Source organism: Rhinoderma darwinii, unplaced genomic scaffold, assembly GCF_050947455.1.
Source record: "Rhinoderma darwinii isolate aRhiDar2 unplaced genomic scaffold, aRhiDar2.hap1 Scaffold_495, whole genome shotgun sequence".
NCBI lineage: Eukaryota > Metazoa > Chordata > Amphibia > Anura > Rhinodermatidae > Rhinoderma > Rhinoderma darwinii.
In genome coordinates this window covers 50,942-78,540 of record NW_027464042.1, presented here as the reverse complement: position 1 = coordinate 78,540, position 27,599 = coordinate 50,942, and the positions used below count along the sequence as shown (strand labels likewise).

The following is a 27,599-nucleotide window of genomic DNA, read 5'->3' as shown; positions in this document are numbered from 1 at the left end:
AGAGGGCAACACTGCAACAGCCGGCCGCCAGGCTGTCTTTTTTTTGCACATTTATTTGCCTCCAGGAGGCCACAAGAGGGAGACAAGGGACTGCAAAATGGAAAATAGGCATCCACCAACTTTACAGACAACTTCTCTTTGCTCCTACAACCTCCATCCTTGCACAGTTTGTTATTCTTCCAGGTAACATAGTAACAAATCCAAATTGCTGCTCTCTTTGTAGGCAAGCAAGGGTTTGTTGCAACTGCAATTCTTACTTCTTCTTGGAAATGTAGGGACGACAGTACATTCCATCACATCCATCTAGTGTACACAGGTAGGTCCATTGTGGCGGGCGGGCTGCTTTAATGGCTGTTTGCTGTTCCCCCTACTCCACTCCACTATTTGACTGTGGTGCTGCATCAATCAATCAGTGGCTGGCTCAGGTGCAGCTCTTTAACCTACCTAAAAGGGAGGGCGGAGAGAAGACAAGGAAGGTGAATGAGCTGTTCCAATGTGAAATGCCGGAAACACAGAAACACAGAAGACACACACACACACACACACACACACACACACACACACACACACACACACACACACACACACACACACACACAACAAGAGGTGGCAATGTATTAATTAATTGCATTTAATAAATGAGCTCATTATCACACATGACTGTACAAATGCATTGTCCAACAGGTGTTGAAATAATGGGATTAAAAGGGGAGATCCCATCAGAAAGACAAAAACAATAGCAAACACAAATAGCACTTTTGGAATCTGATTTTAGTCAACACATAAGGGAAGGGTGCACCGGTCCTGGAAATACTGCAATACCAGGTCAATGCGTGGAGTGGACAGAGCAAGCTCTATTTCCATCTCCCTGTTCTAAAAATCCATTTAATATATGGTCCCCAGATAGGGGACGTATCAGATATTAAACTGATAAGAACAGATACTACACTTGATCTTAGCCAAAAGGCCGAGAAGCGATAACCCGAGCGGCCCTTGCCTTGCCCGAGCCTGTCCCATACTGCTGTTCACCCCTTGCAGCGATTGATTCAGCCTACTCCTAGGCAATTCCATGGGGCCCTGCAGGCTCGCAATTCCATGGGGCCCTGCAGGCTCACACACATTTACAGCTACTAAGCGGGAGGGAGGTGAATAAAGGCCGGAGAGGAAGCTACACAGGATTTGCTTCTTTTGCTTGCACCACAATGCAGTGCTGAAAGAGGAGGAATCTACATAAAAACGCCTTCCTGGCAACGCCCAAATGCCCTCCTGCCATGCAGATAAACACTGGCAGCGGCAGCAAGTGCATGCCCACAGCCACCCCTTGTTCCTTCACACCTTGTATCAGCTGTAATCCAGTCCAGTCCAGTCCAGTGCTGCCTGCTGAGCAGCACTGACCAACACTGCCTGGGCCCAGGCTTTTATCTATCTCTGAGGCAGGCCCCATTATGATGTCAGAAAGCTGGCTCTGGAATCCTGAGGGCTCCACTATGACACGTGCAAAGTTCCGTCTGAACTTTATATAAGACGGTGCGGCTCAGTCAGTCACTCAGTGTTGCCTGAGAGGGCAACACTGCAACAGCCGGCCGCCAGGCTGTCTTTTTTTTGCACATTTATTTGCCTCCAGGAGGCCACAAGAGGGAGACAAGGGACTGCAAAATGGAAAATAGGCATCCACCAACTTTACAGACAACTTCTCTTTGCTCCTACAACCTCCATCCTTGCACAGTTTGTTATTCTTCCAGGTAACATAGTAACAAATCCAAATTGCTGCTCTCTTTGTAGGCAAGCAAGGGTTTGTTGCAACTGCAATTCTTACTTCTTCTTGGAAATGTAGGGACGACAGTACATTCCATCACATCCATCTAGTGTACACAGGTAGGTCCATTGTGGCGGGCGGGCTGCTTTAATGGCTGTTTGCTGTTCCCCCTACTCCACTCCACTATTTGACTGTGGTGCTGCATCAATCAATCAGTGGCTGGCTCAGGTGCAGCTCTTTAACCTACCTAAAAGGGAGGGCGGAGAGAAGACAAGGAAGGTGAATGAGCTGTTCCAATGTGAAATGCCGGAAACACAGAAACACAGAAGACACACACACACACACACACACACACACACACACACACACACACACACACACACACACACACACACACACACACAACAAGAGGTGGCAATGTATTAATTAATTGCATTTAATAAATGAGCTCATTATCACACATGACTGTACAAATGCATTGTCCAACAGGTGTTGAAATAATGGGATTAAAAGGGGAGATCCCATCAGAAAGACAAAAACAATAGCAAACACAAATAGCACTTTTGGAATCTGATTTTAGTCAACACATAAGGGAAGGGTGCACCGGTCCTGGAAATACTGCAATACCAGGTCAATGCGTGGAGTGGACAGAGCAAGCTCTATTTCCATCTCCCTGTTCTAAAAATCCATTTAATATATGGTCCCCAGATAGGGGACGTATCAGATATTAAACTGATAAGAACAGATACTACACTTGATCTTAGCCAAAAGGCCGAGAAGCGATAACCCGAGCGGCCCTTGCCTTGCCCGAGCCTGTCCCATACTGCTGTTCACCCCTTGCAGCGATTGATTCAGCCTACTCCTAGGCAATTCCATGGGGCCCTGCAGGCTCACACACATTTACAGCTACTAAGCGGGAGGGAGGTGAATAAAGGCCGGAGAGGAAGCTACACAGGATTTGCTTCTTTTGCTTGCACCACAATGCAGTGCTGAAAGAGGAGGAATCTACATAAAAACGCCTTCCTGGCAACGCCCAAATGCCCTCCTGCCATGCAGATAAACACTGGCAGCGGCAGCAAGTGCATGCCCACAGCCACCCCTTGTTCCTTCACACCTTGTATCAGCTGTAATCCAGTCCAGTCCAGTCCAGTGCTGCCTGCTGAGCAGCACTGACCAACACTGCCTGGGCCCAGGCTTTTATCTATCTCTGAGGCAGGCCCCATTATGATGTCAGAAAGCTGGCTCTGGAATCCTGAGGGCTCCACTATGACACGTGCAAAGTTCCGTCTGAACTTTATATAAGACGGTGCGGCTCAGTCAGTCACTCAGTGTTGCCTGAGAGGGCAACACTGCAACAGCCGGCCGCCAGGCTGTCTTTTTTTTGCACATTTATTTGCCTCCAGGAGGCCACAAGAGGGAGACAAGGGACTGCAAAATGGAAAATAGGCATCCACCAACTTTACAGACAACTTCTCTTTGCTCCTACAACCTCCATCCTTGCACAGTTTGTTATTCTTCCAGGTAACATAGTAACAAATCCAAATTGCTGCTCTCTTTGTAGGCAAGCAAGGGTTTGTTGCAACTGCAATTCTTACTTCTTCTTGGAAATGTAGGGACGACAGTACATTCCATCACATCCATCTAGTGTACACAGGTAGGTCCATTGTGGCGGGCGGGCTGCTTTAATGGCTGTTTGCTGTTCCCCCTACTCCACTCCACTATTTGACTGTGGTGCTGCATCAATCAATCAGTGGCTGGCTCAGGTGCAGCTCTTTAACCTACCTAAAAGGGAGGGCGGAGAGAAGACAAGGAAGGTGAATGAGCTGTTCCAATGTGAAATGCCGGAAACACAGAAACACAGAAGACACACACACACACACACACACACACACACACACACACACACACACAACAAGAGGTGGCAATGTATTAATTAATTGCATTTAATAAATGAGCTCATTATCACACATGACTGTACAAATGCATTGTCCAACAGGTGTTGAAATAATGGGATTAAAAGGGGAGATCCCATCAGAAAGACAAAAACAATAGCAAACACAAATAGCACTTTTGGAATCTGATTTTAGTCAACACATAAGGGAAGGGTGCACCGGTCCTGGAAATACTGCAATACCAGGTCAATGCGTGGAGTGGACAGAGCAAGCTCTATTTCCATCTCCCTGTTCTAAAAATCCATTTAATATATGGTCCCCAGATAGGGGACGTATCAGATATTAAACTGATAAGAACAGATTTTTTTTTTTTTTTTTTTTTTTAATTCATTCAGATCACGTCTTAAAAATCATAAAATTCAAAATAAAAAAGACTTAGATCATCACAATGAAAACTGAAAACGTACAATTAATTTTTGTTTTCCTCTTTCCTTTTTTTTCCTTAAGAAATCAAAAAAACATTCCTTTTTTAACAGCAATAGTTCCTAACATATCCACTAGATGTTCCTGCAAATCATTACCATCCCACTCACAGTTTACAATGCACGTTAACCATGTTGGCACACCATACCTTTCAAGAAACCCTGGTAAATTTTCTCTTACACAGAGCCGCACCCTCCTCCGCATTTTTTCAAAATTAATTTTACTACGTAACTGCTCTACTTCTTCCAATAACCTGTCTCTTTCTGCTCTTTCCTCTTCTGAAATGACACTTTTTTTCTTTCTCTCTGCTTTTTTCCTTTTTTTCTCATCACTTTGCCCACTTCCTTCCAATTTATGAAGCTTGCCTTCTTCCAAACTAACTTCCGCTTCCTTTCTTTTGACTATCTTCTTATTTTCCTCTTGTACCTCACGTTTGCTTTTCTTTGGGCACGATTTGAATATGTGCCCCTCCTCTCCACACATATTACATACTTTCCCTTTCTGACATTCATTATACTTATGTCCCTCTTGCAGACATTTTGTACACATTACTTTCTCACAGGCTTCTCTCTCATGACCATACTCTTTACAATTCAAACAAAACATATCCATTCCAAGAAAAAATAAATTTCCACACGCACTTCCAATCTTGAACCGCGCTGGAGGAAACAATAGGTTTCTAGATTCACCAATTCTCACAAATTTACAAAGAAATTTCCACTTCCCAGTCCAAAATCCAAAAGGGTTAAACACTTTCCCCTTTCCCACCACCTCCTCACAAAACTTATTGAGAAATAACTTAATGTCCTCTTCATCCACGTAAGGCGAAAACATTTTTACAACCACCAACTTTTTGTTTGGCACAAAATGTGGTGTTACCTTCACACCCACAAGTCTTGGGTCCCTTTTACCTTCCTTCAAGCGTTCTAAAAAGACAGCATAAATTTCTTCTGTGGCGAAGGTAACGTCAAAGCACCCTCTCCTCGGATAGTCCATCACCGCCAAAATGCATGATCTCTCCAGCTGAAAGAAATCCAACAAAAGAACCTTTGTGATGAACTCCAGATCCTTCCTTTGTCGCTCAGATTCCTCCACGAAAAACCGGACAGCATTCCTGGTACGCATATATTCGGGAATTTCCTCCATCCTGCTCCAAACGAATTCCAGCAATCTCCAAAGAATACCTTCAGTACCGAAGTACCAGGCAGGTGATCGCTCCCCGTTGCCCTGGACTAATCCTCCTCCCCAATAGCAGCAGAGGGGTGAAGTCTCTCCTAAGAGAAACGATCCCCCCAGGCCAAGGAAAAGGGTACCAGGGCACCTCCTGACCAAGAAACAAGGCAATACCCTAAAGTACTACACTTGATCTTAGCCAAAAGGCCGAGAAGCGATAACCCGAGCGGCCCTTGCCTTGCCCGAGCCTGTCCCATACTGCTGTTCACCCCTTGCAGCGATTGATTCAGCCTACTCCTAGGCAATTCCATGGGGCCCTGCAGGCTCACACACATTTACAGCTACTAAGCGGGAGGGAGGTGAATAAAGGCCGGAGAGGAAGCTACACAGGATTTGCTTCTTTTGCTTGCACCACAATGCAGTGCTGAAAGAGGAGGAATCTACATAAAAACGCCTTCCTGGCAACGCCCAAATGCCCTCCTGCCATGCAGATAAACACTGGCAGCGGCAGCAAGTGCATGCCCACAGCCACCCCTTGTTCCTTCACACCTTGTATCAGCTGTAATCCAGTCCAGTCCAGTCCAGTGCTGCCTGCTGAGCAGCACTGACCAACACTGCCTGGGCCCAGGCTTTTATCTATCTCTGAGGCAGGCCCCATTATGATGTCAGAAAGCTGGCTCTGGAATCCTGAGGGCTCCACTATGACACGTGCAAAGTTCCGTCTGAACTTTATATAAGACGGTGCGGCTCAGTCAGTCACTCAGTGTTGCCTGAGAGGGCAACACTGCAACAGCCGGCCGCCAGGCTGTCTTTTTTTTGCACATTTATTTGCCTCCAGGAGGCCACAAGAGGGAGACAAGGGACTGCAAAATGGAAAATAGGCATCCACCAACTTTACAGACAACTTCTCTTTGCTCCTACAACCTCCATCCTTGCACAGTTTGTTATTCTTCCAGGTAACATAGTAACAAATCCAAATTGCTGCTCTCTTTGTAGGCAAGCAAGGGTTTGTTGCAACTGCAATTCTTACTTCTTCTTGGAAATGTAGGGACGACAGTACATTCCATCACATCCATCTAGTGTACACAGGTAGGTCCATTGTGGCGGGCGGGCTGCTTTAATGGCTGTTTGCTGTTCCCCCTACTCCACTCCACTATTTGACTGTGGTGCTGCATCAATCAATCAGTGGCTGGCTCAGGTGCAGCTCTTTAACCTACCTAAAAGGGAGGGCGGAGAGAAGACAAGGAAGGTGAATGAGCTGTTCCAATGTGAAATGCCGGAAACACAGAAACACAGAAGACACACACACACACACACACACACACACACACACACACACACACACACACACACACACACACAAGAGGTGGCAATGTATTAATTAATTGCATTTAATAAATGAGCTCATTATCACACATGACTGTACAAATGCATTGTCCAACAGGTGTTGAAATAATGGGATTAAAAGGGGAGATCCCATCAGAAAGACAAAAACAATAGCAAACACAAATAGCACTTTTGGAATCTGATTTTAGTCAACACATAAGGGAAGGGTGCACCGGTCCTGGAAATACTGCAATACCAGGTCAATGCGTGGAGTGGACAGAGCAAGCTCTATTTCCATCTCCCTGTTCTAAAAATCCATTTAATATATGGTCCCCAGATAGGGGACGTATCAGATATTAAACTGATAAGAACAGATACTACACTTGATCTTAGCCAAAAGGCCGAGAAGCGATAACCCGAGCGGCCCTTGCCTTGCCCGAGCCTGTCCCATACTGCTGTTCACCCCTTGCAGCGATTGATTCAGCCTACTCCTAGGCAATTCCATGGGGCCCTGCAGGCTCACACACATTTACAGCTACTAAGCGGGAGGGAGGTGAATAAAGGCCGGAGAGGAAGCTACACAGGATTTGCTTCTTTTGCTTGCACCACAATGCAGTGCTGAAAGAGGAGGAATCTACATAAAAACGCCTTCCTGGCAACGCCCAAATGCCCTCCTGCCATGCAGATAAACACTGGCAGCGGCAGCAAGTGCATGCCCACAGCCACCCCTTGTTCCTTCACACCTTGTATCAGCTGTAATCCAGTCCAGTCCAGTCCAGTGCTGCCTGCTGAGCAGCACTGACCAACACTGCCTGGGCCCAGGCTTTTATCTCTGAGGCAGGCCCCATTATGATGTCAGAAAGCTGGCTCTGGAATCCTGAGGGCTCCACTATGACACGTGCAAAGTTCCGTCTGAACTTTATATAAGACGGTGCGGCTCAGTCAGTCACTCAGTGTTGCCTGAGAGGGCAACACTGCAACAGCCGGCCGCCAGGCTGTCTTTTTTTTGCACATTTATTTGCCTCCAGGAGGCCACAAGAGGGAGACAAGGGACTGCAAAATGGAAAATAGGCATCCACCAACTTTACAGACAACTTCTCTTTGCTCCTACAACCTCCATCCTTGCACAGTTTGTTATTCTTCCAGGTAACATAGTAACAAATCCAAATTGCTGCTCTCTTTGTAGGCAAGCAAGGGTTTGTTGCAACTGCAATTCTTACTTCTTCTTGGAAATGTAGGGACGACAGTACATTCCATCACATCCATCTAGTGTACACAGGTAGGTCCATTGTGGCGGGCGGGCTGCTTTAATGGCTGTTTGCTGTTCCCCCTACTCCACTCCACTATTTGACTGTGGTGCTGCATCAATCAATCAGTGGCTGGCTCAGGTGCAGCTCTTTAACCTACCTAAAAGGGAGGGCGGAGAGAAGACAAGGAAGGTGAATGAGCTGTTCCAATGTGAAATGCCGGAAACACAGAAACACAGAAGACACACACACACACACACACACACACACACACACACACACACACACACACACACACACACACACACACACACACACACACACAAACAAGAGGTGGCAATGTATTAATTAATTGCATTTAATAAATGAGCTCATTATCACACATGACTGTACAAATGCATTGTCCAACAGGTGTTGAAATAATGGGATTAAAAGGGGAGATCCCATCAGAAAGACAAAAACAATAGCAAACACAAATAGCACTTTTGGAATCTGATTTTAGTCAACACATAAGGGAAGGGTGCACCGGTCCTGGAAATACTGCAATACCAGGTCAATGCGTGGAGTGGACAGAGCAAGCTCTATTTCCATCTCCCTGTTCTAAAAATCCATTTAATATATGGTCCCCAGATAGGGGACGTATCAGATATTAAACTGATAAGAACAGATACTACACTTGATCTTAGCCAAAAGGCCGAGAAGCGATAACCCGAGCGGCCCTTGCCTTGCCCGAGCCTGTCCCATACTGCTGTTCACCCCTTGCAGCGATTGATTCAGCCTACTCCTAGGCAATTCCATGGGGCCCTGCAGGCTCACACACATTTACAGCTACTAAGCGGGAGGGAGGTGAATAAAGGCCGGAGAGGAAGCTACACAGGATTTGCTTCTTTTGCTTGCACCACAATGCAGTGCTGAAAGAGGAGGAATCTACATAAAAACGCCTTCCTGGCAACGCCCAAATGCCCTCCTGCCATGCAGATAAACACTGGCAGCGGCAGCAAGTGCATGCCCACAGCCACCCCTTGTTCCTTCACACCTTGTATCAGCTGTAATCCAGTCCAGTCCAGTCCAGTGCTGCCTGCTGAGCAGCACTGACCAACACTGCCTGGGCCCAGGCTTTTATCTCTGAGGCAGGCCCCATTATGATGTCAGAAAGCTGGCTCTGGAATCCTGAGGGCTCCACTATGACACGTGCAAAGTTCCGTCTGAACTTTATATAAGACGGTGCGGCTCAGTCAGTCACTCAGTGTTGCCTGAGAGGGCAACACTGCAACAGCCGGCCGCCAGGCTGTCTTTTTTTTGCACATTTATTTGCCTCCAGGAGGCCACAAGAGGGAGACAAGGGACTGCAAAATGGAAAATAGGCATCCACCAACTTTACAGACAACTTCTCTTTGCTCCTACAACCTCCATCCTTGCACAGTTTGTTATTCTTCCAGGTAACATAGTAACAAATCCAAATTGCTGCTCTCTTTGTAGGCAAGCAAGGGTTTGTTGCAACTGCAATTCTTACTTCTTCTTGGAAATGTAGGGACGACAGTACATTCCATCACATCCATCTAGTGTACACAGGTAGGTCCATTGTGGCGGGCGGGCTGCTTTAATGGCTGTTTGCTGTTCCCCCTACTCCACTCCACTATTTGACTGTGGTGCTGCATCAATCAATCAGTGGCTGGCTCAGGTGCAGCTCTTTAACCTACCTAAAAGGGAGGGCGGAGAGAAGACAAGGAAGGTGAATGAGCTGTTCCAATGTGAAATGCCGGAAACACAGAAACACAGAAGACACACACACAACAAGAGGTGGCAATGTATTAATTAATTGCATTTAATAAATGAGCTCATTATCACACATGACTGTACAAATGCATTGTCCAACAGGTGTTGAAATAATGGGATTAAAAGGGGAGATCCCATCAGAAAGACAAAAACAATAGCAAACACAAATAGCACTTTTGGAATCTGATTTTAGTCAACACATAAGGGAAGGGTGCACCGGTCCTGGAAATACTGCAATACCAGGTCAATGCGTGGAGTGGACAGAGCAAGCTCTATTTCCATCTCCCTGTTCTAAAAATCCATTTAATATATGGTCCCCAGATAGGGGACGTATCAGATATTAAACTGATAAGAACAGATACTACACTTGATCTTAGCCAAAAGGCCGAGAAGCGATAACCCGAGCGGCCCTTGCCTTGCCCGAGCCTGTCCCATACTGCTGTTCACCCCTTGCAGCGATTGATTCAGCCTACTCCTAGGCAATTCCATGGGGCCCTGCAGGCTCACACACATTTACAGCTACTAAGCGGGAGGTGAATAAAGGCCGGAGAGGAAGCTACACAGGATTTGCTTCTTTTGCTTGCACCACAATGCAGTGCTGAAAGAGGAGGAATCTACATAAAAACGCCTTCCTGGCAACGCCCAAATGCCCTCCTGCCATGCAGATAAACACTGGCAGCGGCAGCAAGTGCATGCCCACAGCCACCCCTTGTTCCTTCACACCTTGTATCAGCTTTAATCCAGTCCAGTCCGGTGCTGCCTGCTGAGCAGCACTGACCAACACTGCCTGGGCCCAGGCTTTTATCTCTGAGGCAGGCCCCATTATGATGTCAGAAAGCTGGCTCTGGAATCCTGAGGGCTCCACTATGACACGTGCAAAGTTCCGTCTGAACTTTATATAAGACGGTGCGGCTCAGTCAGTCACTCAGTGTTGCCTGAGAGGGCAACACTGCAACAGCCGGCCGCCAGGCTGGCTTTTTTTTGCACATTTATTTGCCTCCAGGAGGCCACAAGAGGGAGACAAGGGACTGCAAAATGGAAAATAAGCATCCACCAACTTTACAGACAACTTCTCTTTGCTCCTACAACCTCCATCCTTGCACAGTTTGTTATTCTTCTAGGTAACATAGTAACAAATCCAAATTGCTGCTCTCTTTGTAGGCAAGCAAGGCTTTGTTGCAACTGCAATTCTTACTTCTTCTTGAAATGTAGGGACGACAGTACATTCCATCACATCCATGTAGTGTACACAGGTAGGTCCATTGTGGCGGGCAGGCAGGCAGGCAGGCAGGCAGGCAGGCGGGCGGGCGGGCGGGCGGGCGGCTTTAATGGCTGTTTGCTGTTCCCCTACTCCACTCCGCTATTTGACTGTGGTGCTGCATCAATCAGTGGCTGGCTCAGGTGCAGCTCTTTAACCTACCTAGGAGGGAGGGCGGAGAGAAGACAAGGAAGGTGAATGAGCTGTTCCAATGTGAAATGCCGGAAACACAGAAACACAGAAGACACACACACAACAAGAGGTGGCAATGTATTAATTAATTGCATTTAATAAATGAGCTCATTATCACACATGACTGTACAAATGCATTGTCCAACAGGTGTTGAAATAATGGGATTAAAAGGGGAGATCCCATCAGAAAGACAAAAACAATAGCAAACACAAATAGCACTTTTGGAATCTGATTTTAGTCAACACATAAGGGAAGGGTGCACCGGTCCTGGAAATACTGCAATACCAGGTCAATGCGTGGAGTGGACAGAGCAAGCTCTATTTCCATCTCCCTGTTCTAAAAATCCATTTAATATATGGTCCCCAGATAGGGGACGTATCAGATATTAAACTGATAAGAACAGATTTTTTTTTTTTTTTTTTTTTTTTTTTTTTTTTTATTAAACCATTCAGGTTTTTTTGAATAAAACCGAGAACTGTAGTTGTTCAAACCACCTCTCTATTTTTCAAAAAATCTCATCACTCTGGTTCATTATTTTATTTTCCCATCAAATACAAGATAAGTCAAACAAAATTCCTCAAACTAAATACCGCCATTTTAACATTCGCCATATCCCTTCCGCATCCATACCTTTTTCTAGATCCCATTTATAATAAAAATACAATTTAGCCAATACCATACTAACCACATCCTCCATCTCAAATACTTCTCTTTTATACACATTCAAATTCCTCGTATTCCACAAAACCTCTTTCACACAAGTCAAAAAAATCCACAACACTCTATCCTTTTCACTACCCAAACTACACAAACCAAACAAGACAATTTCGTACGTCAAACTCTTCAAACCAGTCAATTCTTCGCACAACCCACTCAACTTTTTCCAAACATCCTTTGCATGCTTACACGACCAAAACACATGACTCACATCCTCATCATCCCCACAACCTTCTCTCGGACACCTTTCAGATGCAACCAAACCTCTTCTTTTCTGAACACTCCTTACAGGCAACACTCCATGTACCGACATCCATAACAAATCTTTCTGCTTATTTGACACATCATACGTAACAATCTTCTTCCACACAGACCTAGACTCCATCGAATTCAAACCATTTACAGAACACATCACATTATTCATACACATACTTCTCACAACATTCTTTTCACTCAAAAATCTCTCCATTCTTACATCCTCTAGCTGGAACTTTTTAATAAATTTTTCAACATACAAATACCACCCTGTGCACTGAAAAGCAATTGGTTTACATAAATTACGTTTTTCCCACCTTAGACGCTGAATCACCGTTCCAGCTAAATATTTCGACATTCTGGAAGCCTTGGATTCTTTAAATAAAAGCTCTACAAAAAAACGTACACAATTAATTCCGATGAAAATCTCCAAATTTGGGAAATCCAAGCCTCCATTACGTCTGCTTTTCATTAGAATTTCTCTCTTTGCCTTCTCAATCCCGCTCCCCCATAAAAAAAGGAACAAAACTCTATTCACTTTTTTTAACATAGCTACAGCAGGAGGAAAAACCAGAGCAACATATAAAATCATAGGAAGAATAATACTTTTGACAATTAAAACCTTCCCCGAAAAAGAAAGATCCCTCATTCTCCACATTTCCAACTTTCTCACAATCCTACCACCTAACTCATCCCAACTTTCTCTCCCTTTCAGCTCATCATCAAACACAATACCCAAAATTTTCACACCATTCACCTGTTCCATATCAGAATCACTCACCCGCTCATTACTGAAAAAAATTTTAAATTTGCTCTTACCCCAATTTATTTTAAAAGCAGACGCAATACAAAACATATTTACGATCAACTTCACTCTGGACATATCATACACTGAATCACACAATACGCAAATATCATCCATATATCCCAAAGCTTTCACACGTTTTCCATCACACCCGGGCACCACCAAACCTTTCACAACCTTATCATTTCTAATCATTTGCAACAATGGTTCAATCGCACAAATAAATAGGATGGGAGACAACGGACAACCCTGTCGCACACCAGACATAATATTAAACGATTCTGAAAAAAACCCATTCACCTGCACACAGCTCTTTGCATTCGCGTATAAATTCTTCAACAAACTCACAAACTGAACCGGAAAACCCATTCTCTCTAACACTTTGAACAAAAACACATGCGCCACACGATCAAACGCTTTCTCAAAATCTAACGCACACACAATCACCTTCTTATTCCGACCCTTACAATCCTCAAGCATGTCCCGCACCAACGCCACGTTTTCATGCAATTTCCTTTTCGGTACCGCACATACCTGATCCTCATCAATCACACACCCAATCACATCTCTCATACGATTCGCAATCAGCTTGGCAAAAATTTTATAATCCGTATTAAGCAAAGTAATTGGTCGCCAGTTTTCTAACCGTCTCTTGTCTCCTTTTTTATGCAACAAAACTACCATACCCTTCTTCATCACATCACACATATTAATCCCAGAAAACAACACTCTCATAACTTCTATAACATCCTTCCCAATTATATCCCAATATTTCCCATAGAAATCAGCTGGTATTCCATCGATCCCTGGAGACTTATTTTTAGCCATACTTCCCACCACATCCTTTACTTCACCATCCATAATCTCACCAAGCAAAAACGCACATTCACTTTCAGGAACAAAATTACACACAATATCCAAAAACTCCTCATCATCGCCCAAATCACATTTCTTCACATCATACAGTTTTTTATAAAAATCAGACACCACATCAATCACATCCTTACCGAACACCTCCTTATCATCCTTATCCAATAATACATTCATTCCACTTTTTCCACCACACATTTTTTTAAAGAAAAATCTAGTGCACTTCTCGTGATTATCTCTAACCTCCACCTTAGACCTAAATATAATTTCTTTCCCTTTCTCTCGGAACCACTCCTTAATATCTTTTTTTGTTTTTTCCAAATCGTGTCTTACATCCATACCCAAATTTTTACATTGTTGAAGGAACGTCATCCGCATATTAAAGCGTGAATATTCTAATCTTTTCCTTCTCGCTCTTCTATACCCTATCTGTCTAAAAAACCCACCAATCTTTTTTTTCACCCATACCCACCATTCACACACATTAGAGAAAGAACTTTTCTTCCTAACCCAAAACCCATATTTTTTCCCAAACCTAGTTTTTTCCCTTTTATCACTCAGAAAACTAACATTCATCTTCCATACCCCTCTACCATAAAAGAAATTATTTATAACAAAAACCCCCAACAAACACTCGTGATCTGAAAACCACACTCTCTCCTGCGCATAATCTACACATTTCATTGCAGAGGTAGAAAAAAAGAAAAAGTCCAGACGAGAATCCGTTCTTCCGTCATCGGCATGATAGGTAAATGGACCTGGTTTCCTGGTGACAGCGTCCTGCAAAGCAAAGTCCTGCAAAATTTTATTCCACAAAACTCCGGTAGCGTCCACATTAGACTCTGTGGATCCAGCTCGGGCCTGCTTCTCCAGGATACAGTTAATGTCACCAACAATAATTACAGGAACTTTACCGTGTAGAAAAAATTTTAAAGTATCAAAAAGTGCCAACCTATCAGATTTCACAGCATGGCCATAGATATTGATAAGCCTAAACTGCCACCCCTTGTAGGATAGTAACACGCAGACACATCTTCCTTCCTGAATGATTTGAGTCTGTTTGATGACAAACTCATTATTTTTAAAGAGAATACCAATTCCATCGTTCCTATTTGTGGAAGAAAAGGACCAAATTGCTTCCCCAAACTTCCATTCTTCTTTACTAGGATTTTTTGACAAACCACATTCTTGTACACAAACAATGTCACTGCCCTTAGAGGCCAAAAAGTCCAGGACTGCAGCACGCTTGTGAGCAGAGGAGAACACCCGTACATTTTGAGAGACAATCTTTAATCTCAAAGACATGCGGGCATAGTATGGTTAGTGCAAAGGAAAGCCATGAGATAACCAGAACATATCACGTCCCAGGGAAATACATAGCTCTTTCCAGATTTGCCACATTGACTTCACTGAGGAAACCTTCCCCAGGAGAGCTGGGTACTTCTGAGGCCACCTCAGATGACTTAGGGCTAGAACTAGAGTCACTGTCCAGCAATGAGAAGGGATTTGCATGAGCAGAATCTTCCAATAAGCCTATCTTCAGTCTCTTCACCGCCTTTCCAGACTTCCCCCTTTTTGAGACCACTTTATGAAAAATTTCAGCACTAGTGGCACTAGGCATCCTGGCCTCCTTCTCGTCCTCCTCCGATATTGACCACTCCACTTTAGCTGAGTCTTCCATTTTTGACTCTGGGCTAGAAAAAGACAAAATTTGCATACTTGCACCATCATCAGGGGAAGCACACCCAATAGGTGGCGCTGTGTCTTCACCTTCCATAGGCATAACCCCAGGTGTTTCATCAACACTTTGCTCTGCAGGAGGGACCACACCCAACTCCATGCTGTTAGTATGTGAGGTTAGAACCTCTCCTAATCCAGCTTTCCCAGGGTCCTGAGAAGCAGGCACAGAAACACTGCCAGCTGGCTCTGAAATTGCATCAGAAGTGGCAGCAAGGGAACTTGTTGTTCTCACCTGTCTGCCCCATGTTCTTCTCTCTTGCCCTAAAAAGGGAAACACCTTTGGACATTTCCTACAAGTATGACCCGGCAAACCACAAATGTCACACCTGGATGGGGAAATACATGCACTAGCCTCATGTCCTGTTTCTTTGCAATTCCTGCATACTTTGCCTTTACATGCATCTTTGGTATGCCCGTAGGAAAAACATGATCTGCAAAAACATGGCATATCTTGGTAATAAAGATATCCCTTATTACCACCAATTGAAAAATTTGCAGGAGGATTCATCACTCCTCCAATACAGCTGGAGTCAGGTTTCAGCCTGACCCAGTACTTAATATCACCATTGAAAACTCCCCATAGGTTCTTCTGCTCCACACCTCCTCTAACATGGGTACAGTAGTGAGCTAAGAAGGCCCTGACCAGCCTTCTATCCAGAAATGGGTTATACATGTGGATGGTAATACATTTCTCCACTGCTGAAAAAAGAGGTTGCACTTCAATAGATTTTAAAGCCTCATGCATGTGTTTCTCCTTGAGCAACTGAAAAACATTTAGACAGTAGGCGGCCTCAAAAAAGGATACATCATATGTAGCAATATTGCTGAAAGCTTGGATACAGAATACCTCTACCAACTTAACTCCAGCCAGGTCCAGAAGGATGTTCTCAATGATATGTCCAGTATCAACTTCTTCTCTCCTCTGCTCATTCACCACAAAACGGATAGTGTTACGCACAGCTGCCATCTTGAAAAGGAATGCCCAACGGCACGGTGATCGCTCCCAAAAACGTCGGATAGGACTCCACGAAAAGGCCGAACCCCCCGGCCCAGACCAGGCAATGAACCTGATCTGAGCCAAAAGGCCGAGAAGCGATAACCCGAGCGGCCCTTGCCTTGCCCGAGCCTGTCCCATACTGCTGTTCACCCCTTGCAGCGATTGATTCAGCCTACTCCTAGGCAATTCCATGGGGCCCTGCAGGCTCACACACATTTACAGCTACTAAGCGGGAGGTGAATAAAGGCCGGAGAGGAAGCTACACAGGATTTGCTTCTTTTGCTTGCACCACAATGCAGTGCTGAAAGAGGAGGAATCTACATAAAAACGCCTTCCTGGCAACGCCCAAATGCCCTCCTGCCATGCAGATAAACACTGGCAGCGGCAGCAAGTGCATGCCCACAGCCACCCCTTGTTCCTTCACACCTTGTATCAGCTTTAATCCAGTCCAGTCCGGTGCTGCCTGCTGAGCAGCACTGACCAACACTGCCTGGGCCCAGGCTTTTATCTCTGAGGCAGGCCCCATTATGATGTCAGAAAGCTGGCTCTGGAATCCTGAGGGCTCCACTATGACACGTGCAAAGTTCCGTCTGAACTTTATATAAGACGGTGCGGCTCAGTCAGTCACTCAGTGTTGCCTGAGAGGGCAACACTGCAACAGCCGGCCGCCAGGCTGGCTTTTTTTTGCACATTTATTTGCCTCCAGGAGGCCACAAGAGGGAGACAAGGGACTGCAAAATGGAAAATAAGCATCCACCAACTTTACAGACAACTTCTCTTTGCTCCTACAACCTCCATCCTTGCACAGTTTGTTATTCTTCTAGGTAACATAGTAACAAATCCAAATTGCTGCTCTCTTTGTAGGCAAGCAAGGCTTTGTTGCAACTGCAATTCTTACTTCTTCTTGAAATGTAGGGACGACAGTACATTCCATCACATCCATGTAGTGTACACAGGTAGGTCCATTGTGGCGGGCAGGCAGGCAGGCAGGCAGGCAGGCGGGCGGGCGGGCGGGCGGGCGGCTTTAATGGCTGTTTGCTGTTCCCCTACTCCACTCCGCTATTTGACTGTGGTGCTGCATCAATCAGTGGCTGGCTCAGGTGCAGCTCTTTAACCTACCTAGGAGGGAGGGCGGAGAGAAGACAAGGAAGGTGAATGAGCTGTTCCAATGTGAAATGCCGGAAACACAGAAACACAGAAGACACACACACAACAAGAGGTGGCAATGTATTAATTAATTGCATTTAATAAATGAGCTCATTATCACACATGACTGTACAAATGCATTGTCCAACAGGTGTTGAAATAATGGGATTAAAAGGGGAGATCCCATCAGAAAGACAAAAACAATAGCAAACACAAATAGCACTTTTGGAATCTGATTTTAGTCAACACATAAGGGAAGGGTGCACCGGTCCTGGAAATACTGCAATACCAGGTCAATGCGTGGAGTGGACAGAGCAAGCTCTATTTCCATCTCCCTGTTCTAAAAATCCATTTAATATATGGTCCCCAGATAGGGGACGTATCAGATATTAAACTGATAAGAACAGATACTACACTTGATCTTAGCCAAAAGGCCGAGAAGCGATAACCCGAGCGGCCCTTGCCTTGCCCGAGCCTGTCCCATACTGCTGTTCACCCCTTGCAGCGATTGATTCAGCCTACTCCTAGGCAATTCCATGGGGCCCTGCAGGCTCACACACATTTACAGCTACTAAGCGGGAGGTGAATAAAGGCCGGAGAGGAAGCTACACAGGATTTGCTTCTTTTGCTTGCACCACAATGCAGTGCTGAAAGAGGAGGAATCTACATAAAAACGCCTTCCTGGCAACGCCCAAATGCCCTCCTGCCATGCAGATAAACACTGGCAGCGGCAGCAAGTGCATGCCCACAGCCACCCCTTGTTCCTTCACACCTTGTATCAGCTTTAATCCAGTCCAGTCCGGTGCTGCCTGCTGAGCAGCACTGACCAACACTGCCTGGGCCCAGGCTTTTATCTCTGAGGCAGGCCCCATTATGATGTCAGAAAGCTGGCTCTGGAATCCTGAGGGCTCCACTATGACACGTGCAAAGTTCCGTCTGAACTTTATATAAGACGGTGCGGCTCAGTCAGTCACTCAGTGTTGCCTGAGAGGGCAACACTGCAACAGCCGGCCGCCAGGCTGGCTTTTTTTTGCACATTTATTTGCCTCCAGGAGGCCACAAGAGGGAGACAAGGGACTGCAAAATGGAAAATAAGCATCCACCAACTTTACAGACAACTTCTCTTTGCTCCTACAACCTCCATCCTTGCACAGTTTGTTATTCTTCTAGGTAACATAGTAACAAATCCAAATTGCTGCTCTCTTTGTAGGCAAGCAAGGCTTTGTTGCAACTGCAATTCTTACTTCTTCTTGAAATGTAGGGACGACAGTACATTCCATCACATCCATGTAGTGTACACAGGTAGGTCCATTGTGGCGGGCAGGCAGGCAGGCAGGCAGGCAGGCGGGCGGGCGGGCGGGCGGGCGGCTTTAATGGCTGTTTGCTGTTCCCCTACTCCACTCCGCTATTTGACTGTGGTGCTGCATCAATCAGTGGCTGGCTCAGGTGCAGCTCTTTAACCTACCTAGGAGGGAGGGCGGAGAGAAGACAAGGAAGGTGAATGAGCTGTTCCAATGTGAAATGCCGGAAACACAGAAACACAGAAGACACACACACAACAAGAGGTGGCAATGTATTAATTAATTGCATTTAATAAATGAGCTCATTATCACACATGACTGTACAAATGCATTGTCCAACAGGTGTTGAAATAATGGGATTAAAAGGGGAGATCCCATCAGAAAGACAAAAACAATAGCAAACACAAATAGCACTTTTGGAATCTGATTTTAGTCAACACATAAGGGAAGGGTGCACCGGTCCTGGAAATACTGCAATACCAGGTCAATGCGTGGAGTGGACAGAGCAAGCTCTATTTCCATCTCCCTGTTCTAAAAATCCATTTAATATATGGTCCCCAGATAGGGGACGTATCAGATATTAAACTGATAAGAACAGATACTACACTTGATCTTAGCCAAAAGGCCGAGAAGCGATAACCCGAGCGGCCCTTGCCTTGCCCGAGCCTGTCCCATACTGCTGTTCACCCCTTGCAGCGATTGATTCAGCCTACTCCTAGGCAATTCCATGGGGCCCTGCAGGCTCACACACATTTACAGCTACTAAGCGGGAGGTGAATAAAGGCCGGAGAGGAAGCTACACAGGATTTGCTTCTTTTGCTTGCACCACAATGCAGTGCTGAAAGAGGAGGAATCTACATAAAAACGCCTTCCTGGCAACGCCCAAATGCCCTCCTGCCATGCAGATAAACACTGGCAGCGGCAGCAAGTGCATGCCCACAGCCACCCCTTGTTCCTTCACACCTTGTATCAGCTTTAATCCAGTCCAGTCCGGTGCTGCCTGCTGAGCAGCACTGACCAACACTGCCTGGGCCCAGGCTTTTATCTCTGAGGCAGGCCCCATTATGATGTCAGAAAGCTGGCTCTGGAATCCTGAGGGCTCCACTATGACACGTGCAAAGTTCCGTCTGAACTTTATATAAGACGGTGCGGCTCAGTCAGTCACTCAGTGTTGCCTGAGAGGGCAACACTGCAACAGCCGGCCGCCAGGCTGGCTTTTTTTTGCACATTTATTTGCCTCCAGGAGGCCACAAGAGGGAGACAAGGGACTGCAAAATGGAAAATAAGCATCCACCAACTTTACAGACAACTTCTCTTTGCTCCTACAACCTCCATCCTTGCACAGTTTGTTATTCTTCTAGGTAACATAGTAACAAATCCAAATTGCTGCTCTCTTTGTAGGCAAGCAAGGCTTTGTTGCAACTGCAATTCTTACTTCTTCTTGAAATGTAGGGACGACAGTACATTCCATCACATCCATGTAGTGTACACAGGTAGGTCCATTGTGGCGGGCAGGCAGGCAGGCAGGCAGGCAGGCGGGCGGGCGGGCGGGCGGGCGGCTTTAATGGCTGTTTGCTGTTCCCCTACTCCACTCCGCTATTTGACTGTGGTGCTGCATCAATCAGTGGCTGGCTCAGGTGCAGCTCTTTAACCTACCTAGGAGGGAGGGCGGAGAGAAGACAAGGAAGGTGAATGAGCTGTTCCAATGTGAAATGCCGGAAACACAGAAACACAGAAGACACACACACAACAAGAGGTGGCAATGTATTAATTAATTGCATTTAATAAATGAGCTCATTATCACACATGACTGTACAAATGCATTGTCCAACAGGTGTTGAAATAATGGGATTAAAAGGGGAGATCCCATCAGAAAGACAAAAACAATAGCAAACACAAATAGCACTTTTGGAATCTGATTTTAGTCAACACATAAGGGAAGGGTGCACCGGTCCTGGAAATACTGCAATACCAGGTCAATGCGTGGAGTGGACAGAGCAAGCTCTATTTCCATCTCCCTGTTCTAAAAATCCATTTAATATATGGTCCCCAGATAGGGGACGTATCAGATATTAAACTGATAAGAACAGATACTACACTTGATCTTAGCCAAAAGGCCGAGAAGCGATAACCCGAGCGGCCCTTGCCTTGCCCGAGCCTGTCCCATACTGCTGTTCACCCCTTGCAGCGATTGATTCAGCCTACTCCTAGGCAATTCCATGGGGCCCTGCAGGCTCACACACATTTACAGCTACTAAGCGGGAGGTGAATAAAGGCCGGAGAGGAAGCTACACAGGATTTGCTTCTTTTGCTTGCACCACAATGCAGTGCTGAAAGAGGAGGAATCTACATAAAAACGCCTTCCTGGCAACGCCCAAATGCCCTCCTGCCATGCAGATAAACACTGGCAGCGGCAGCAAGTGCATGCCCACAGCCACCCCTTGTTCCTTCACACCTTGTATCAGCTTTAATCCAGTCCAGTCCGGTGCTGCCTGCTGAGCAGCACTGACCAACACTGCCTGGGCCCAGGCTTTTATCTCTGAGGCAGGCCCCATTATGATGTCAGAAAGCTGGCTCTGGAATCCTGAGGGCTCCACTATGACACGTGCAAAGTTCCGTCTGAACTTTATATAAGACGGTGCGGCTCAGTCAGTCACTCAGTGTTGCCTGAGAGGGCAACACTGCAACAGCCGGCCGCCAGGCTGTCTTTTTTTTGCACATTTATTTGCCTCCAGGAGGCCACAAGAGGGAGACAAGGGACTGCAAAATGGAAAATAAGCATCCACCAACTTTACAGACAACTTCTCTTTGCTCCTACAACCTCCATCCTTGCACAGTTTGTTATTCTTCTAGGTAACATAGTAACAAATCCAAATTGCTGCTCTCTTTGTAGGCAAGCAAGGCTTTGTTGCAACTGCAATTCTTACTTCTTCTTGAAATGTAGGGACGACAGTACATTCCATCACATCCATGTAGTGTACACAGGTAGGTCCATTGTGGCGGGCAGGCAGGCAGGCAGGCGGGCGGGCGGGCGGGCGGGCGGCTTTAATGGCTGTTTGCTGTTCCCCTACTCCACTCCGCTATTTGACTGTGGTGCTGCATCAATCAGTGGCTGGCTCAGGTGCAGCTCTTTAACCTACCTAGGAGGGAGGGCGGAGAGAAGACAAGGAAGGTGAATGAGCTGTTCCAATGTGAAATGCCGGAAACACAGAAACACAGAAGACACACACACAACAAGAGGTGGCAATGTATTAATTAATTGCATTTAATAAATGAGCTCATTATCACACATGACTGTACAAATGCATTGTCCAACAGGTGTTGAAATAATGGGATTAAAAGGGGAGATCCCATCAGAAAGACAAAAACAATAGCAAACACAAATAGCACTTTTGGAATCTGATTTTAGTCAACACATAAGGGAAGGGTGCACCGGTCCTGGAAATACTGCAATACCAGGTCAATGCGTGGAGTGGACAGAGCAAGCTCTATTTCCATCTCCCTGTTCTAAAAATCCATTTAATATATGGTCCCCAGATAGGGGACGTATCAGATATTAAACTGATAAGAACAGATACTACACTTGATCTTAGCCAAAAGGCCGAGAAGCGATAACCCGAGCGGCCCTTGCCTTGCCCGAGCCTGTCCCATACTGCTGTTCACCCCTTGCAGCGATTGATTCAGCCTACTCCTAGGCAATTCCATGGGGCCCTGCAGGCTCACACACATTTACAGCTACTAAGCGGGAGGTGAATAAAGGCCGGAGAGGAAGCTACACAGGATTTGCTTCTTTTGCTTGCACCACAATGCAGTGCTGAAAGAGGAGGAATCTACATAAAAACGCCTTCCTGGCAACGCCCAAATGCCCTCCTGCCATGCAGATAAACACTGGCAGCGGCAGCAAGTGCATGCCCACAGCCACCCCTTGTTCCTTCACACCTTGTATCAGCTTTAATCCAGTCCAGTCCGGTGCTGCCTGCTGAGCAGCACTGACCAACACTGCCTGGGCCCAGGCTTTTATCTCTGAGGCAGGCCCCATTATGATGTCAGAAAGCTGGCTCTGGAATCCTGAGGGCTCCACTATGACACGTGCAAAGTTCCGTCTGAACTTTATATAAGACGGTGCGGCTCAGTCAGTCACTCAGTGTTGCCTGAGAGGGCAACACTGCAACAGCCGGCCGCCAGGCTGTCTTTTTTTTGCACATTTATTTGCCTCCAGGAGGCCACAAGAGGGAGACAAGGGACTGCAAAATGGAAAATAAGCATCCACCAACTTTACAGACAACTTCTCTTTGCTCCTACAACCTCCATCCTTGCACAGTTTGTTATTCTTCTAGGTAACATAGTAACAAATCCAAATTGCTGCTCTCTTTGTAGGCAAGCAAGGCTTTGTTGCAACTGCAATTCTTACTTCTTCTTGAAATGTAGGGACGACAGTACATTCCATCACATCCATGTAGTGTACACAGGTAGGTCCATTGTGGCGGGCAGGCAGGCAGGCAGGCAGGCAGGCGGGCGGGCGGGCGGGCGGGCGGCTTTAATGGCTGTTTGCTGTTCCCCTACTCCACTCCGCTATTTGACTGTGGTGCTGCATCAATCAGTGGCTGGCTCAGGTGCAGCTCTTTAACCTACCTAGGAGGGAGGGCGGAGAGAAGACAAGGAAGGTGAATGAGCTGTTCCAATGTGAAATGCCGGAAACACAGAAACACAGAAGACACACACACAACAAGAGGTGGCAATGTATTAATTAATTGCATTTAATAAATGAGCTCATTATCACACATGACTGTACAAATGCATTGTCCAACAGGTGTTGAAATAATGGGATTAAAAGGGGAGATCCCATCAGAAAGACAAAAACAATAGCAAACACAAATAGCACTTTTGGAATCTGATTTTAGTCAACACATAAGGGAAGGGTGCACCGGTCCTGGAAATACTGCAATACCAGGTCAATGCGTGGAGTGGACAGAGCAAGCTCTATTTCCATCTCCCTGTTCTAAAAATCCATTTAATATATGGTCCCCAGATAGGGGACGTATCAGATATTAAACTGATAAGAACAGATACTACACTTGATCTTAGCCAAAAGGCCGAGAAGCGATAACCCGAGCGGCCCTTGCCTTGCCCGAGCCTGTCCCATACTGCTGTTCACCCCTTGCAGCGATTGATTCAGCCTACTCCTAGGCAATTCCATGGGGCCCTGCAGGCTCACACACATTTACAGCTACTAAGCGGGAGGTGAATAAAGGCCGGAGAGGAAGCTACACAGGATTTGCTTCTTTTGCTTGCACCACAATGCAGTGCTGAAAGAGGAGGAATCTACATAAAAACGCCTTCCTGGCAACGCCCAAATGCCCTCCTGCCATGCAGATAAACACTGGCAGCGGCAGCAAGTGCATGCCCACAGCCACCCCTTGTTCCTTCACACCTTGTATCAGCTTTAATCCAGTCCAGTCCGGTGCTGCCTGCTGAGCAGCACTGACCAACACTGCCTGGGCCCAGGCTTTTATCTCTGAGGCAGGCCCCATTATGATGTCAGAAAGCTGGCTCTGGAATCCTGAGGGCTCCACTATGACACGTGCAAAGTTCCGTCTGAACTTTATATAAGACGGTGCGGCTCAGTCAGTCACTCAGTGTTGCCTGAGAGGGCAACACTGCAACAGCCGGCCGCCAGGCTGTCTTTTTTTTGCACATTTATTTGCCTCCAGGAGGCCACAAGAGGGAGACAAGGGACTGCAAAATGGAAAATAAGCATCCACCAACTTTACAGACAACTTCTCTTTGCTCCTACAACCTCCATCCTTGCACAGTTTGTTATTCTTCTAGGTAACATAGTAACAAATCCAAATTGCTGCTCTCTTTGTAGGCAAGCAAGGCTTTGTTGCAACTGCAATTCTTACTTCTTCTTGAAATGTAGGGACGACAGTACATTCCATCACATCCATGTAGTGTACACAGGTAGGTCCATTGTGGCGGGCAGGCAGGCAGGCAGGCAGGCAGGCGGGCGGGCGGGCGGGCGGGCGGCTTTAATGGCTGTTTGCTGTTCCCCTACTCCACTCCGCTATTTGACTGTGGTGCTGCATCAATCAGTGGCTGGCTCAGGTGCAGCTCTTTAACCTACCTAGGAGGGAGGGCGGAGAGAAGACAAGGAAGGTGAATGAGCTGTTCCAATGTGAAATGCCGGAAACACAGAAACACAGAAGACACACACACAACAAGAGGTGGCAATGTATTAATTAATTGCATTTAATAAATGAGCTCATTATCACACATGACTGTACAAATGCATTGTCCAACAGGTGTTGAAATAATGGGATTAAAAGGGGAGATCCCATCAGAAAGACAAAAACAATAGCAAACACAAATAGCACTTTTGGAATCTGATTTTAGTCAACACATAAGGGAAGGGTGCACCGGTCCTGGAAATACTGCAATACCAGGTCAATGCGTGGAGTGGACAGAGCAAGCTCTATTTCCATCTCCCTGTTCTAAAAATCCATTTAATATATGGTCCCCAGATAGGGGACGTATCAGATATTAAACTGATAAGAACAGATACTACACTTGATCTTAGCCAAAAGGCCGAGAAGCGATAACCCGAGCGGCCCTTGCCTTGCCCGAGCCTGTCCCATACTGCTGTTCACCCCTTGCAGCGATTGATTCAGCCTACTCCTAGGCAATTCCATGGGGCCCTGCAGGCTCACACACATTTACAGCTACTAAGCGGGAGGTGAATAAAGGCCGGAGAGGAAGCTACACAGGATTTGCTTCTTTTGCTTGCACCACAATGCAGTGCTGAAAGAGGAGGAATCTACATAAAAACGCCTTCCTGGCAACGCCCAAATGCCCTCCTGCCATGCAGATAAACACTGGCAGCGGCAGCAAGTGCATGCCCACAGCCACCCCTTGTTCCTTCACACCTTGTATCAGCTTTAATCCAGTCCAGTCCGGTGCTGCCTGCTGAGCAGCACTGACCAACACTGCCTGGGCCCAGGCTTTTATCTCTGAGGCAGGCCCCATTATGATGTCAGAAAGCTGGCTCTGGAATCCTGAGGGCTCCACTATGACACGTGCAAAGTTCCGTCTGAACTTTATATAAGACGGTGCGGCTCAGTCAGTCACTCAGTGTTGCCTGAGAGGGCAACACTGCAACAGCCGGCCGCCAGGCTGTCTTTTTTTTGCACATTTATTTGCCTCCAGGAGGCCACAAGAGGGAGACAAGGGACTGCAAAATGGAAAATAAGCATCCACCAACTTTACAGACAACTTCTCTTTGCTCCTACAACCTCCATCCTTGCACAGTTTGTTATTCTTCTAGGTAACATAGTAACAAATCCAAATTGCTGCTCTCTTTGTAGGCAAGCAAGGCTTTGTTGCAACTGCAATTCTTACTTCTTCTTGAAATGTAGGGACGACAGTACATTCCATCACATCCATGTAGTGTACACAGGTAGGTCCATTGTGGCGGGCAGGCAGGCAGGCAGGCAGGCGGGCGGGCGGCTTTAATGGCTGTTTGCTGTTCCCCTACTCCACTCCGCTATTTGACTGTGGTGCTGCATCAATCAGTGGCTGGCTCAGGTGCAGCTCTTTAACCTACCTAGGAGGGAGGGCGGAGAGAAGACAAGGAAGGTGAATGAGCTGTTCCAATGTGAAATGCCGGAAACACAGAAACACAGAAGACACACACACAACAAGAGGTGGCAATGTATTAATTAATTGCATTTAATAAATGAGCTCATTATCACACATGACTGTACAAATGCATTGTCCAACAGGTGTTGAAATAATGGGATTAAAAGGGGAGATCCCATCAGAAAGACAAAAACAATAGCAAACACAAATAGCACTTTTGGAATCTGATTTTAGTCAACACATAAGGGAAGGGTGCACCGGTCCTGGAAATACTGCAATACCAGGTCAATGCGTGGAGTGGACAGAGCAAGCTCTATTTCCATCTCCCTGTTCTAAAAATCCATTTAATATATGGTCCCCAGATAGGGGACGTATCAGATATTAAACTGATAAGAACAGATTTTTTTTTTTAAGTTGGCTACCCCTTTTCAGGGGTGTCAATGATTTATTTCATGATAAAAAATACAGTTTACAATAAAACCAACTTTTGTACAAATGAATAACAATAAAATCAATATTTCATTGCATTACATTACATAAAAGGGACATGGTGGCAAATCTTTATATGTTGGAGTTCCATTCTTTCACAAACCATTTATTAAGAAGGGTGGCATTTCTTTTTTTGTCTAATAAATAATAAATGTACATTTCGCTAAAACAAAGACCTAAAACATCATCAGTAGATAAAACATCGTGCTTAAAAATCAGGATGTTCCTGGCCTTCCATAGAGCTTCTTTGGCGCAATTCATCGTCTTCCACGCTATTATCTTTTGGCTCGCGGTTGGGCATCCAAATAGTCCATATAAAATATCTTCATAATTCAAGTCTTTCAGGTCTGCCATCTTTACCAAAAGAGGGAATATTTTTTTCCAAAATTTCTTCGCAAAATCACACGTCCAAAAAATGTGTCGAATCGTTTCCTCGGCCTGGCAGCCTTCCCTCGGGCAGACGGCAGACCTCGCGAGCCTCCTTCTGTATTGGAATGCCCGGCATGGAAGACATTGATGAATGCAGCTCCAGGCCAGGTC

The 27,599-nt window shown here is 46.0% G+C and overlaps 13 non-coding genes and 2 pseudogenes across 13 annotated transcripts; all 15 read right to left on the bottom strand.

Moving 5' to 3' along the window:
* Positions 1 to 788: 788 nt before the first annotated feature.
* On the bottom strand, positions 789 to 979 carry LOC142720292 (U2 spliceosomal RNA). Its single transcript, XR_012873083.1, has one exon. It is a non-coding gene; the product is annotated as a U2 spliceosomal RNA (small nuclear RNA).
* Positions 980 to 2,349: 1,370 nt separating this feature from the next.
* On the bottom strand, positions 2,350 to 2,540 carry LOC142720290 (U2 spliceosomal RNA). Its single transcript, XR_012873081.1, has one exon. It is a non-coding gene; the product is annotated as a U2 spliceosomal RNA (small nuclear RNA).
* Positions 2,541 to 3,856: 1,316 nt separating this feature from the next.
* On the bottom strand, positions 3,857 to 4,062 carry LOC142720248 (U2 spliceosomal RNA; annotated as a pseudogene).
* A 1,350-nt stretch (positions 4,063 to 5,412) lies between these two features.
* Positions 5,413 to 5,523, bottom strand: LOC142720268 (U2 spliceosomal RNA; annotated as a pseudogene).
* Positions 5,524 to 6,852: 1,329 nt separating this feature from the next.
* On the bottom strand, positions 6,853 to 7,043 carry LOC142720289 (U2 spliceosomal RNA). Its single transcript, XR_012873079.1, has one exon. It is a non-coding gene; the product is annotated as a U2 spliceosomal RNA (small nuclear RNA).
* A 1,349-nt stretch (positions 7,044 to 8,392) lies between these two features.
* Positions 8,393 to 8,583, bottom strand: LOC142720288 (U2 spliceosomal RNA). Its single transcript, XR_012873078.1, has one exon. It is a non-coding gene; the product is annotated as a U2 spliceosomal RNA (small nuclear RNA).
* Positions 8,584 to 9,859: 1,276 nt separating this feature from the next.
* Positions 9,860 to 10,050, bottom strand: LOC142720287 (U2 spliceosomal RNA). Its single transcript, XR_012873077.1, has one exon. It is a non-coding gene; the product is annotated as a U2 spliceosomal RNA (small nuclear RNA).
* A 1,305-nt stretch (positions 10,051 to 11,355) lies between these two features.
* On the bottom strand, positions 11,356 to 11,552 carry LOC142720258 (U2 spliceosomal RNA). The gene has a single exon (XR_012873060.1). It is a non-coding gene; the product is annotated as a U2 spliceosomal RNA (small nuclear RNA).
* A 6,337-nt stretch (positions 11,553 to 17,889) lies between these two features.
* LOC142720286 (U2 spliceosomal RNA) lies at positions 17,890 to 18,080 on the bottom strand. Its single transcript, XR_012873076.1, has one exon. It is a non-coding gene; the product is annotated as a U2 spliceosomal RNA (small nuclear RNA).
* Positions 18,081 to 19,381: 1,301 nt separating this feature from the next.
* On the bottom strand, positions 19,382 to 19,572 carry LOC142720285 (U2 spliceosomal RNA). The gene has a single exon (XR_012873075.1). It is a non-coding gene; the product is annotated as a U2 spliceosomal RNA (small nuclear RNA).
* Positions 19,573 to 20,873: 1,301 nt separating this feature from the next.
* LOC142720283 (U2 spliceosomal RNA) lies at positions 20,874 to 21,064 on the bottom strand. The gene has a single exon (XR_012873074.1). It is a non-coding gene; the product is annotated as a U2 spliceosomal RNA (small nuclear RNA).
* Positions 21,065 to 22,357: 1,293 nt separating this feature from the next.
* Positions 22,358 to 22,548, bottom strand: LOC142720282 (U2 spliceosomal RNA). The gene has a single exon (XR_012873073.1). It is a non-coding gene; the product is annotated as a U2 spliceosomal RNA (small nuclear RNA).
* Positions 22,549 to 23,849: 1,301 nt separating this feature from the next.
* On the bottom strand, positions 23,850 to 24,040 carry LOC142720281 (U2 spliceosomal RNA). The gene has a single exon (XR_012873072.1). It is a non-coding gene; the product is annotated as a U2 spliceosomal RNA (small nuclear RNA).
* A 1,301-nt stretch (positions 24,041 to 25,341) lies between these two features.
* LOC142720280 (U2 spliceosomal RNA) lies at positions 25,342 to 25,532 on the bottom strand. The gene has a single exon (XR_012873071.1). It is a non-coding gene; the product is annotated as a U2 spliceosomal RNA (small nuclear RNA).
* Positions 25,533 to 26,817: 1,285 nt separating this feature from the next.
* On the bottom strand, positions 26,818 to 27,006 carry LOC142720250 (U2 spliceosomal RNA). Its single transcript, XR_012873053.1, has one exon. It is a non-coding gene; the product is annotated as a U2 spliceosomal RNA (small nuclear RNA).
* Positions 27,007 to 27,599: the final 593 nt, after the last annotated feature.